The sequence below is a fragment of the Onychostruthus taczanowskii genome, unplaced genomic scaffold (assembly GCF_017590055.1).
Source record: "Onychostruthus taczanowskii isolate IOZ18803 unplaced genomic scaffold, ASM1759005v1 scaffold17, whole genome shotgun sequence".
Taxonomy (NCBI): Eukaryota; Metazoa; Chordata; class Aves; order Passeriformes; family Passeridae; genus Onychostruthus; species Onychostruthus taczanowskii.
The window spans coordinates 333,244-347,006 of NW_024498906.1; the positions used below are offsets into that span (position 1 = coordinate 333,244).

The window sequence follows — 13,763 nt, forward strand, 5'->3', positions numbered from 1 at the left end:
GTCAAAACTTCATATTTGCTTTGTCAGGCCTTGCTTTGTCAGAATTCAGACATAACTCCCTGATTTAGCCCAAAGAGGGACACTCTTTCACCACTGTGAAGGAAAAACCACTCCCAGCCTCCAAGAGATCCTTAGTCTGAGGGTGGCCAGGCAGGACCTGTTAGAGGACTCCAGGTGTTCCACCCTTCATCCCTGTGATCAGTGGGTTTGGCCCCTTGTCAGCTGTGAGAGCTGAAATTAAGCTGGAAAAAGGAAACCATTTGAATAGCTGGCCTTTGTGGGCAGGGAGCCAGAGGGTACAGCATATTCTGCTCTTTAACTGGTGTGATTTTTAAGAATTATGTCACAGCTATCCAAAGAGCAGAGCTTTAAAAGAGGAAATAATGAGTGATAAATTAATTCTTCCAGCATTAAGCCATGACAAGGGATGTTTTATTGGCCTAGAAGTATGTCTCTGGTGCATGTGAGGCACAAGGCCAAGGCGTTAAAAACTTGTAAATATCCTGTGGGGAGCTATTCTCCGTCAGCAGTGGGATGGATTTAGATGGCTCCTCCATGCTTAGTTTTTACAATTAGATGGTACTCTGGGGTGCCTTCATGCAAGTCTAGATTGGCTCTCCTTATTTAAATTCATGGTTCCAATAATCTTTCTTAAAAATTAAAAATACATCTTCCTGCTCCAGAGAAAAGTTCTTAGTTGAAGTGGGAAAGAAAAGGAGAAGCTTCAAAAGCCCCTTTTAATCTGTTTTTTAAGGTAGTGCTGCTTTACAAGTGTGCCTGCTTCAGTGGGATGTTTATGTGGATTTTGCAGTAAAGCAGAATAAAGGAAAATTAACAAAGAAATTGAATCCCTAGGTATCTCTAGCCCATAGCCAAATCAGAGCTCCTTCACCTCATGGTCTTGTTTCTCCTCCTGTTTTACAGTGCCCTCAAATGCACCTTTGGAGCAGGAGGCCTTGGGGATGTGAGCTCCACTTGCAGCAGGCTCTCTTATCCTCATTATTGCCTCAGTACCCACTGTTTTGGGCACTCATCTGGAAGGAGTGGCATTAGCTGTGTTCCAGATGTGTTAGTCCAGTAGTCCCTCTGCTGCATGCTGAATCAGTATTTCCAGTCAAATCCTGGATTGGTTTATGTTTATTGATTGTTAACTTAAATTGCATGAGACAGGAAAATATCTGAGGACATTTTGAAGACGCTTTATGCATCAGAAACGTGATGGGCTGGACAAGACTAAGGCTATATATTGCATCTAGTCTGTTTTTTGTGGGAGGGAGGGAGAGTGGATGAGAGGGAGAGGGGGAGATTGCTTCCTTAGCCTCAGCTGGTCCCACAAGAAATGTTATTTTTTTACATGCCGTCCTTGGTTCATGTAGGGAGCTCATCGGTGTGCTGTGGTTTTCAGTAAAACATGGGTATAACAGCTGGCAGATGTGCAGGTAATGCCTCACTGCCACAGGCCCTCCAGCAGATGAGCAGGAGCAGAGCAGGATAGTGTGTCAGCCCTGTGACAGCAAACAGCATCCACAGCCCAGCGAGGAGGAAGGAGGAGAAGGAGGCAGTATGTCAGCTCTGGAAAAGTACCCTGGAAAAGTAATCATGCCCTGAGGTGGCAGGGAAGTCAGCGTGCCTCTGCCACTTTGCTCCATGCCCACATGAAAGGATAACATGCTTAAAAATGCTCTGCTGGACTACTCACTGCCAGGACCCTTGGAGCAGGGCTGCCACTTGATACATGAGTTATTCCCTTCCAAGGTCACTTCAGGAATTCAGTAGTTTGTGCTGCCTGTCACAGGTTTAGGTTGTGTTAAGGCAGTGATACCAGTGTTGAGCAGACCAATACAGAGCACGCATTGTTTACTGCAGTTTTCACACTCTTATCTGAGAGGAAAAGGCCAGCACGTGATCTCACCTGGATTTATTTTCCAGCCTCGTGCTGTTTGTAAAGGACACTGTATACTTGGTCAGAAATAATGGCTTCCTGTTTCATTAATGAGTTCTTAGAGCAATTTCCCTTCAGGGTAATCACCTTTGGTGAAGGAGGTGTGCACTTCCAAAAGCAATTGGCCCTCCCAGTGGGTCATACTGGGGGCACCATTCTCCACCAACAGAAAAAGCACTCCGGTTTGGGTGTCTCAGTTTGGATGGTAAGGAAAGCTGTGCTGCCAGAATCATCAGTCACATGAAGCTGTCAGTCAAAATGTCTCCTGGGATTAAAAAAACCCTCCTTGGGAAAGGTATGTTTCCAGCATGTAGTACCATACCACCTAGGGGAAAAAAAAATAAAAATAGTTGTTGCTTTGATTGCTCTCCAAATATGTGGTTGTATTACTCCGAAGCTGCCTCTTCAGGGCTGTGCTTTTTGAATTTGTTGCTGTGAAAATCCTCAGGAACTTTGATCCAAGCATCCCAGGACTTTTGATATCCCAGGATTTTTAGGGGCTCTGATTTGGAACTGACCTTCCTGTTTCACTACAAACTATTTACTCCTGTCACCCAATCACTCATATTAGAGAAAACAGTAACACACATACACTTATTCGTACAGCCTTTCGAACTGCTGCTACAGGTATGTCGTGCTCCAAGTAGAGCTGGCCATGAAGTGCACTGGAGCAATGTCAGAGTGAGAGCAAACGAGTTATGGGTGTTTGGGTCAAGTGTGGAAGACTCCAGGGCTAGTGCTGGACTGCAGGGGCTGAGGTGGAGGCAGGCCAGCAGCATCTTCCTCCTGTTCTGAATTTTACCGCCATAGGTAAGCTTTAATTTGAGGAAGAAAAATGCAGTTTAATTTCCCCCACCTTAGTTATAAATCTAACTTAACCTAATTCATATTTTAATGAGTTGGATCCTCAGCTGTACTTCATTACTCTTTTCTCTAGTTTGATTCATTGCCTTGTTTTCTAGATTTGGCACTTGCTTGGTTTAGCTCAAACTGGAGCTGAGCAAAGCACAGGTGCTCACTGGCTGGTCCTGCTTTCAGCCTGTAGCCTGGAGGACTCATCTTGATTTTGTTCTCCTGTACAAATGTATGGTTGGCTTTACGGCTTTGCTCTGATTTAGTTGACTCTGGAAGTGCCTTTGGCTGCAGGTGATGAAGCAAGGGGCCTCTGTGACACATCATTTGGATGGACATGATCTTATTGTAGATTTGCAACTCTGCAAGCTGAATATTGAAATGGTCAGTGGAAACCTGCACTCAGCTCCAACTGAGCAGAGAAACCTGAGAGTGCATGACACAATTTGGGAAAAGTTACAGAAATAATGGTATTTGAGCCTAATAGCAACACTAGCACGGGACACACAGGCCTGTAGCTCTAGGCTGGCCCATCTCATTCAACATGTCACTCTGACATTATGCAGTGCTAAAAAGTGTTAGTTTAGAGGAAAAATGAAGAGCCCTAAAGTTGCCAAAACCAATTCAGTAAATAGAATTTGGGTGAGCACTGCCTTGGCATCCCTGGAACCTGAAGCGTGTGCTCTAGGCCAGCCTCCACTTCACTTCTGACCACAGTCATTTCTCTCTGCCTTAATCTGAAATACCTGTAGTGCACACTCAGCAGTATAAGATCTATACAGATATATTTGCAGAAGTTTCTGCTTTACTTTTCCTGTTGCAGTTCATTATTTGATACATATTTTTTTAATATTCTCCTGTGTTATTTTTCTCCGGTATAGACAGAGGAATTCCCATCTGTTCAGCCTGTCTTCTTCCAGACATTTCTTCATCTCTAGTTGGTTTTGTTGCTTCTTTCCTTTTTTGTAGTAGTAGTAGTAAGGTAGCCAAATTGAAGCCAGTTTGTTGTCATCTCATTTCTAGAGCAATGACTCTGTAAAATACAGCATCATGACACCCAGGAGTTTATAGTTCTTATTTTCTTTTTTTCCCATTATCTGGCAGCCCTGCAAACATCAGCTGGCATCCTGGAATGGTGGGATCATAGTAATGAATTGAAAATTTGTAAATAACACTATACCAGTTTGTAAGAGACAGTGTGAATCTGTCTCTCACTCTTTTTGCAGGGTTTGCATCAAACCTGAAGCATCATTTTAAAGTAATAATATTTTTGTAAATAATTGTTGTAAACCATCAGATGCACGTGTGAGCCACCCTACCCCATAGCATGTACATTCTGTTACTGCATTTTTCAGAGAACTGCATTGAAAGTTTCTGCGAGAGCTGGAGAGGCAGGCCTTAGCTGACTGAAAGCCTATGTCTTCCTGAAAAACAGTGCTAATAAAAGGTGTCTCTTCAGAAGGATAAAAACTGTCCTCTGACTTTGTGCTCTTTGCTTTCCACTCTCTTGGGTGACAGCATCGCTGTGTGCATCTCCTGAGAAGGTGAATCCCAAGCTCACAGATTGCTCTGGAATTTATGGCAATGGTGACTCTGAGCGTGGGCTTGGGAAGCTCCCAAGGAGAAGGACCATCGTGCAGGTAACTTTACATCCTGAGGTGTCTCATTAGCAGACCCGTCTTCTTAGTCTCAGGAAGAAGTGAGATCAAAGGCAGGAGAGGAGTGAGATAACAAAATCAGTTCTAATAAAAGTAATCGATGTCTCAATTTTTACTTCCCTTAAACAGGACTATTGATTGCTCCTCTTTGAATTTCAGAAAGCCTTTTGAGAGTTGCACTCATTTTTGTGCTCAGACATCACTGCACATTTTGCCTTATGCAGCTGTCTTTTATCATTAGGGAAAAAGTAATAATTCAGGCCTCAAATTTAGCTTTTGTCTAAAAGAAATGAGGTTGATATATGCACTGCCTACACAACAGGATACCATATAATCCCCTCATCTGTTAGAAGGGCACAAGTTATTTATGTTAATCCTCCACCTAGATGTATGTGCTTGTAGCTGTTACTTTCTGACAGTTGTTTTATTATGCATCTTTTACTGCAGTGGGAAGTGGGTGACACAGGAGAGACGTGAACTTGTTTGCTGTATGTGTAAGTTTGCTGTAGGCAAGTGCTTTAGGTTTAAAGCAGTGACTGCAGGTCAAGGGTAGCCACACTGCTCAGAGAGACTGGTCTTTTTTCATTGTCTGGGTGGAACAAATTGCAAAGTCGATACACATCACAAAGTGGCAAAACTAGATTAAATTCTCTAAGTTCTTTAGGAGTGTAAGAAATTAGTAGGAAAAACAATTTTATCTAAAAGAGGTTTGATTTTTGCTTTCCCTGTGTCATGTTGGCCAAGGTGTGACAAGCCTCAGTGAATCTGAGTATCTAGTATCTGAATCCAGATTTCAAAACCATGAGATGAGCTTAAAAACAGTGACATCTAAAAATTAAATGGGAAGTTTGCTTAATGTGACTTCTGGCCCCTGAATTTTTACTCAAGGCCCCTTTTTAATTCTTGACCACAGATTTGTCTGAATTAAAGCTAAGCTTACTCTTTTTTAAATCCCTTGCTTCCAACAGCTGGAGCTTTAAGAAATACAGTCAATACTGGGAGAGAGCACATAGGCAGCAGTGCTGTTCAGCTGTCAAAACTCATGCAACAGCACTGCTTCCACCCTAAAGCATTGTATTCAGTGTATGAGTAATGGCCTAAAGGTCCTTCTACAGTTACTGAGGGCTCAGTAACTGTGACTTCCAAGAACCCATTGCAAAGGACTAAAGCTGTGTGTCCTGTGCTTTCTACTCGGACCAAGGCTTAACCTTCTCAGAGGAGACTGCCAGAATGTTTGGGCCTGCTCTGTGCCCAGTGGCAGGACTAGAGACAATGGGCACAAACTGAAGCACAGGAGGGTCCCTCTGAACATCAGAAACACTTTTTCACTATGAGGGTAACACAGGTTGCCCAGAGAGGTTTGTAGAGATTCCCTTCTTGATAATATTCAAAAGCCATTTGGACGTGGGTCTGGACAGCCAGGTCTAGGTGGCCCTGCTTGAGGGGATTTCCAGAGATCCCTTCCAAGCTCAACCAGTGTGTGATTCTCTGATAAAATAATATTGTCCCATTAGAAATGGGAACATCCCATCTGCATTGACCACCATATTCAGCTTTATAAAAGAAATTAGAAGACATTCCTTGCTGTTTTTTGCTTATGATTTATAGCCTGCATGTATCTCATGTTTAGGCAGCAGCTGATCATAATTACTTAGCTGAGTGTTTCTCCTGGGATATTTAATGAAATGGAGTTCTTGTTTCTGTGCCCTGGAGAGGCAGGAGAGCAGTGATCTTCCTTGAGGCAAACAGGATTGGCCTCAGCACATAACCCACTTTTTTGAGGACAATAATTTTTCAGAGAGACTGAATTATTTAATCAGCAGTGACCTAATAACATATATGTGGCAGGTGCAACAGGGCTCAGTGAATTAATGAAGTATGGATGGCCCTGGCTCAAGAGTAGGGCGGATGAATCAGGAAGCTAATATGGGATGAGCCAGCCAAAGAGATTATTTTCTTGAACAGGCAATGGGGAGAGCTCCACAAAGCTGTTTGAAATCCTGCCTTCCTAGAAATCCACTCCTTTAAGCTTGTGGGCTGGATTCTTTGGCCCCCAAAGAGAGACAGGATGCCTTTCCTCTTATCTGTAACCAGCTGACGAGGAAATGGAGGCCTGGACTTTGTTCAGCATTAGCATGAAGACAACTGGGAAACCTGAACTGGTGGGACTGACTGGGGGCAGGTGCTGAGCATTGCCAGCCAATGTCCCACACAGGGGGACAGGCAGCAGGGGCCCCTGACAAGAAGCTGCTAGTAAATGTAGGTATTAATGGGGTGGGTTACAGTTTTATTTATAAAATATTATCCTGAGGAAATAATCTGTTTAATTATGAGAGGGAAAAGTGTTTGAGGCTGTCTTTGCTGTCATGGTGTTTGATTCTTTGCCACTGACACTGCAGATGTGTGTCTGGCTCTCAGATGCCTGCATCCAGAAAGGAAAGATAGTCCAGGCATTAGGACATGAGCCATGTAAATCTGGATTCAGATCCTTTACTGTGGTCTGGGGAAGCCATCAGAGGTGGAGTTAACCTTCCTTGGTTCCACCTGGTTAGGAATTAAAGCTCTGCTGACTAGTTGCCTGGGCTCCCTTTGAATGAAGGAGAGAAGAGCACTTCTGGAGGGCAGGCTCCTGCGGGAGGGCTGCCAGCACCTCACCATGGCCTGTCACTGTGTCTTAAGCCGCCTTGCAGCAGCACTGCTCTCCTGCCTTCCAGCCCTGCAGCTGCTCCTTCCTGCCATGGCAATGCCCATGAGTCCTGCTGCCACCCCGACCAGGGGACAAAAACGAGCTAACACCAACCTGGCAAAAAAAATACGTTGTCTTACCCCAAACTAATTTCTTCCTTTGGCTTGTGACAAGGCCATTGGTGCAGCAGGGGCTGAGGGAGGGATCAGCAGCCGAGCCAAGGAGCTCATGCCGTCCCCCACTCAGCAGCCGAATACCTTCTTCTGCAAACAAGGCCATTATCTGTGGTGGACTCCTGGAAGAGAATTAAGGCTATTTGAGCGGGTAAGGGCAGAGCCAAGTCCTCACCCAGCGCTGCAGAGGGATTTAGAGCAGGCCGGTGTGGAGGAGCCGTTCCTCTCGGCGCCTGTGACACAGCGCGGTGTCATCTCAGGGTGGCACCGTGCCGCATCGGCTCAGCTGGGCCCTGCGCGCCCTTAATCCATCCCAGCCTCTTTCGCACATCCACTTGCTTTGAAAGTTTGAGAAAGTTTGCTTTACTCTTGATTCCTCATTTTTGCACAGCTCACTCCATCTGGGCCTGAAAGTCAAAGCACTGAAATACTGCAATAACAGCTGTGATTGCAAGCCTCCTATCCCAGCTGATACTTAAATGCAGAATGTCTCAAGAAAAACTTGTACCTAGAGAAGACAAGCCCAGCTTTTTAAAAAACCAAAACAACTGAAATAAACATCTGAATCTGCAGGTGCTTGTGCAAATTAAAGCTGCTCTCCCCTTCTCAGGTTAAAGATTTAGCTGAGGTCATGAAGGACCTCTCCTATTGTTTAAAGCTGCTGGTGCATAAACTCATAGTTGTGTTAAGCAGCTGTTGGCAGGGACACAAAGTGTCCACAGCCACAGCCATCACTCCAAACATCTACTGTTTGGATGGTTGGATTCTCTGCAGGCACTGCCTGAGCGTGTTAGCTTGCCTGTACCTTCCCAGCCTGCCAGCCAGTGCCGGGGCATGGATCAGCCTTTGCAGGCCCCAAGCTACAGGGAAAGGTCATTTACTCAAGGCTGGCTGAGGGCAGGGCTTCACCTGGAGCCGGCTGGCCTCAGCCAAGGTGGAATTGATGATGCCCGCATGTTAGTGGTAAGAAAAGATCCACTTGATTATAGATTATGTCTATCATGTATCTTTCTGGCTTGCTTGGGGAGCTGAGCAAAATGTATTCAGATTAGAGCAGCTGACCTGAAAAAATTTTTATTTTTCCTCTGTTCAGTTGGGGCTTTTTGTGGGTTTAATTTGCTCACAGACTGCAGTACAGAGAGCAACACCTGCATATCCCAAGACTGGGCTAGCACAGTGCGGTACTCCCAGCAATGGCAGGGGGGACATAAGCAGCACTTGCCTTGGGTGCATCTTGTATGAAAAATATTTGTGTCATATCCCTGGTTTCCATGGGCTGTCTGGGGACAGCTCTAAAAGCTGGAAATGGCCTGGGACTCCTCTGGTGGAAGACCACCTCGTTTTCTCAATGCTGACATTTCAGAGTTTCAGTTGAAAAGCAGCAGCCTGGGTGTGAGCAGTTTGGGGTCCAGGTGAGAGATCAGGCTGCCAGGGGCACCCAGCACCCCCAGGACAGCTCTCCCGGCAGCATCTGCCAAGGCCGAAGGATATCCAGTGCCCACCAGGGTGGGTACAGGCAGAGCTGCCACATGGAAGTGCTCCAGCTTCTCATGTATATGCAATAAAGACACCAGAGCATTTTCATCAAGAGGTCTTTCTGTTCCTTCAGTCTATAAAATCTTGTTCTGTTAATTTTTGGACAATATTTATTCCTTCAGGTTTATATGGGTGGGAAGAGGGTGGTTTGATGGGAAGAAGGGCTAGTGATTGTTCCCACGGGCAGGAAGGGCATTTTGAAGGACATGCTGTACATCAGCGCTTTTGTGGAAGGTACACACACTTGAACTCTTGGAGAAGTGTGCTTCATAAATCAAGGAAAAGGTTTCCTGAAAATAGAAGGTTGGAGCAAACAGGGGAGGTGATGGGTAAACACTTGTGTAGTTCATGGCTGCCTCATTCTTCACAGAATTAGCTGTTTTAACACAGCATTAAAATGCTCTGCAGGAATTAAAAGGAGACATATCTAGCCTTTGTATTTGTGAAATTAATTTTGAAAACTGTGGATCAAGTTCAAACTGCCATTGGGTTTGTTTCCCAGGTCTACAGAAGTCTTGAAACCACAGTTTTGAGAGAGGCAATTAACTCCTTAACCTCAAGATGTGCATTGACATGCAGCATTGTTAAGGGTTCCCTCACTAGTCACTTCTGTGGTCTTTAATCAGCTGACACATGCATTCCTCGACTCCAGACAGCTCCTCAGACAGCCAAAAGTAACGACCCTCCTCTAAAGCAACCTCTGCAACACGTCCTTAATTCTTTCCATATTGCACATATTTTCTTAATATACAAAGCTGTGGTGTACTGAGTTTGTGGGGGCAGCATAAAATTAGTATAAAAACAAATAATACTGAATCTGCTATGCTTATTCTATTACTCTGGTTGCATTTTATTTATAAAAAGCCCTTCTTCCCCCCCCCCCCCCCCCCCCGACTTTTTTCTTCACTTCAGTGAGCGAGCTGACAAATTCCCCAGCTCTTGCGCTTGATCTTTGCAGAACTTAGGGGATTTGTTAGAAAATTTAGTGTGAGCTTACAAACTTCTTGAGGTAGAGGGCTAAATTCCCTTTCAATGATGAGCTCTAGATGATAGGAGACTTCAACAGGAACTTCATTCAAATAATTATCACCTGCACTAACTCTCCTTTTCGAGTGAGGCTCCAAGGGGTCAGGTGTCTCCTGACCTAAAATAGTTCCACTTCCCGATGCTGAGCTTCTGGGTGTCCTGGCTCCTATAGGGAAAGGCGGTCCATGGGTTGCCATTGCTGTTCCAGTTGCCTCTCCAGGTAAAGGTTGCTCAGATGAGGTTTTTGCTGCAGTTGGTAAGTGTTGCTGTTAACCAACACTGCAAGGTCTGGGTCCTGGGTCTGGAGAATGATGGGCATTTCTCAAGGTAAACATGGGGATTTAATTGAGAAGTAGCTTCTGCCACAAATGTTAGCCTGGCTTTCAGCACTGATGGTGTGATTGGTGTGTCATGTCAGCTCAAGAGGTCAAAACTCTCTAGAGAAAAAAAAAAAAAAAAAAAAAGAGGCCAAATGAGCTTGAATGAGAAATATGCTGCATGCTGGTTAATCCTCCTTGATTTAGTGCTGACTGGAGGACCAGGAAAGCTCCATTTTGTTTTCCACATTTAAATAAAAGACAATTGATGCAGTTTCTTCCAAAATATGCAAATCATGACTAATTTAAAACATTTGAAAATCCTCAATAGATAAAACTAGTTATAATTTCAAAATAAAATTTTCCAGAAGTAAATATATTAGGTCATTCCCAGAGTGGTCTGTAACCTTAGCTCTTTACACTTTGCCTGTTCACTGTGAGGTGCTTTAAAGGGACTTGAATGTGAGAGGCTTTAAAAATGGCAGGATTTTGTCTTGTCTGCATGACAAATATGGAGGGTGAAGTCCGGGCTTTATGAGCTTCAGCAAGCTCATTGCTATTTATTTTCCCTCAGCCTGTCATCCCTGTCTTGCCCCACCACCTGCCCCCAGCCCCTTGTTGCTTTTGATTTGGATATCTCTGCAGGTCACTAGAGGTTTTAAAAAGCTCTATTTTACCAGTCATTCCTATTGAAAGGATGCTCAAGTTTTGTTTTCCTCTCATTCTTGATGCTTCTCTCTGACATTATTTTTCATTTTCCTCAGCTTGCACAATTAAATGGGCCACTGCTACCTCCCAGTTCCCCTGCTTATTTCCTGCTGATCCTGATGAACTGTCAGTAGTTACCTGTGCAGGCTGTAGGTACACAGGGCAGGGTTTGCTGACTCAAGGCATTCCATCATTTTTCCTTGTTAGAGTAATAAATCCATAGGGAGACCCCACTTTTTACAAAAGAACACATTTTAACTGAAAACTTTGGAAGTCTTGCTGGGATGGGAAGGGGAAGGACCACTGACAGCAGTGGTTCTCTGCAATTCTCTACATTCCTGTTTTTTTCTTTGACTCTTTAATGGCCCTGTTTGATGGCATCATTTCTCATGGTCCTTACTTTTTCTTCCCATTAAAGACTACCCTTCCCAACATTACCATCACCTCCTGGAAACTGGTTGGGTATTTTGAGTGCTTGGAGAGCAAAGCTAAGCTGACTCCTTCTAATTTTCTTTTTCAATAGGACTCCCTTCCCAATGAGAGGAATAAACCCTAAAATAGGCTTATGGAAATAACTATGCCAACAGCTTCTATGGCCTTTAAAAACACATACCCATTTCTACAAATTTCCATCTTATCAGGGGTCACCCAGCTTCTCTAAATCCAAGTTCATGGTTTGAAATAAAAAATTTCTGTTCTCTGGAGGATATTTGCATGTGCACTTCCCAGATCAGCCACACTTTTCCAGAAGCATTGCTGCTGGAATAAAGCCCTAAGGCAGACTCTGTGCCAGTCAGGTGGGGGCAGTCAGCAGCAGGTACTTGAGCAGGGAGAGCAGACTGGTGTGGTGGCAAAAGGGCTACCAGGGAAAGAGCAAGGAGTTTTTAAGGCCTGAACAGAGGGGATATGGGAACAAAGAGGGTCTGCAGTAAACTTTCTTGCAAGTCTGTGCTCTCCAGTGAGCAGCTTTTTCTGTGGAGGTTAAGCCCTGGTATAAGTACATGAAAACAATGAGGAAGCACCAAGAAATAGTTGTTTAGCCATTCAACCTGTTGTGTTTGGGTGAAGGGATTTCTGCACTTCCATGACCTGGTATGGTAAATTTAGCACTGGCTTGTTCTTTTACCATATTGAGGTTTTCACATGTCCTTGGTGGCTCCTGTTCTCAGTCAGACCATACCTGCATGCAGCACAGACAAGTGATGATGCCACAGACAGACAAATTGTTCTCATCACATGATCTGCCCTGGGACTTCTGTCACTGTCATACGCAGCAGTCCTAAAGGTGAACCAAGCTCTATCCCCTCTGCTTCACCAGCTGTGGAACTGGGGCTCCCAGAGGCTGCACCAGCCAAGTGCAGGTCACGTCTCAGTGGGTGGTGAGCCCTTGCTGCATAACTCTCAGCACCAGGGACCCCAGGCAAGAGGTGGCCAGGCACCCTCGATGGAGACAGGCGCCCAGGGCAGTCTGCCAAGGGACAGGAGGGGCTGCTGGCACAGAGGATGGAGACGGCCTCCCCTACCTGCTGCTCTGGCCAGTCTTCTCTGGACAGAAAGCACTTGTTTGGAAGGAAATTAGAGATATTTATCACTTAGAAACTATATTGGCTACGTAATTCCTTACTGGAAGAGATAGTTTGGCAAGATAGACACAACTGACATAATTGGGTCCAATTTCTTTAAACACACTGCCCTGTATAATGAGAATAACTGAGGCCTTTTGCTGCCAGGTTGTTGAGTCACAAATATGAAAGAAAGAAACCCAAAATAAACAAATTACTGAGGGATTTAGCTGGCTACTTTGGATGTATTTTTAAGAAAGACTTTAACTGTAAGAATCTTGAGATTTAAGATTCTGACTGTGTAAATAGCAGTTGGCATTCCAGTGAAGTTCACTGTTCAAAATTCAAGAAATTGCTTTGGTTTGGGCTCATCTGTAGATATATTGTCAGCAATTGTTGATTTTTTTGCAACACCCACATCATCTGCAGTTGTGTAAAGCACGTGAGCTCGTGTTTGCCTTAAGTCAAAGTGGCAGCTATAGCAGCCAAGTGCTGTTCACAGCGTCAGCTCAGATAAACCTCTCTTTCTTCCTTGAGGGCAGCCCCATTTCCTAAAAGTGCAAGCCCACACAGTTTGCATGGGAGTGTGAAACACAAACTGCTGCACTGTAGCTGAAACACGCTCCCCTGACCCTCCGCTGCTTCTCGGCTCCTTCAGCAGAGAAGGAGGGTGGCTTTGAACTGTCTTGTCTGAACAGCTCAGGGCTGTTTTTTGAGCAAAACCTGACAGATTTGTGAATATCCACAGAGATGCTCAGATATGACCCTAAGTGAGATTTCCTCACTTTTATAGACTCAGAGATGAAGGCAAAAACCATGCAGCCCATCCCTCTGCCATCACAGGTTTGTTTTCACTGTATTTCCTACAGCAAACATTGCATGAGTTGTCCTGGCTGAAGTCAAGGTGAAACTTGCCTGCCCACATAAAGAAATGTTGCTTTTTTTCACAGCAAAATGGCAGTCTTGCTTTGCAATGTCAACACAGATGTCACTCACCACTGGCAGCTCACACTGAGAGGCTGCAGCCTGAGGAGCCCATTCTTCAGACACAGAAGGCAGCTCTGAATCCATCCAACTATTTATTGTAATAAATCTTTCAATGTAATAAAGCTTCATACAGACATCCCCCCATGGCTGAAGCCCCCTCTCTGTCCCTTAAGGCTGGGTATCTCACTGCACTTGAGGAGGTTTTTATTTCATCTGGGAGTAGAAGTAGGTTCCATGCAGCCACCAAAGCATCCATGGGACCAGGTGGCCAGGATGCAGCAGCCTGGCTCCTTGCACCCACCAAGTTCCAGCGATC

At 44.8% G+C, this 13,763-nt stretch overlaps 1 protein-coding gene across 1 annotated transcript in view; it reads left to right on the plus strand.

Moving 5' to 3' along the window:
- Positions 1–4,367, plus strand: part of REPS2 (RALBP1 associated Eps domain containing 2) — a 101,081-nt gene extending 96,714 nt beyond the window's left edge. Inside the window, exon 19 of the transcript XR_005952298.1 lies at positions 4,313–4,367. The gene's annotated coding sequence lies outside the window, so the exon portion shown is untranslated. The remainder of the gene's footprint in view (positions 1–4,312) is intronic.
- The last annotated feature ends 9,396 nt before the right edge of the window (positions 4,368–13,763 follow it).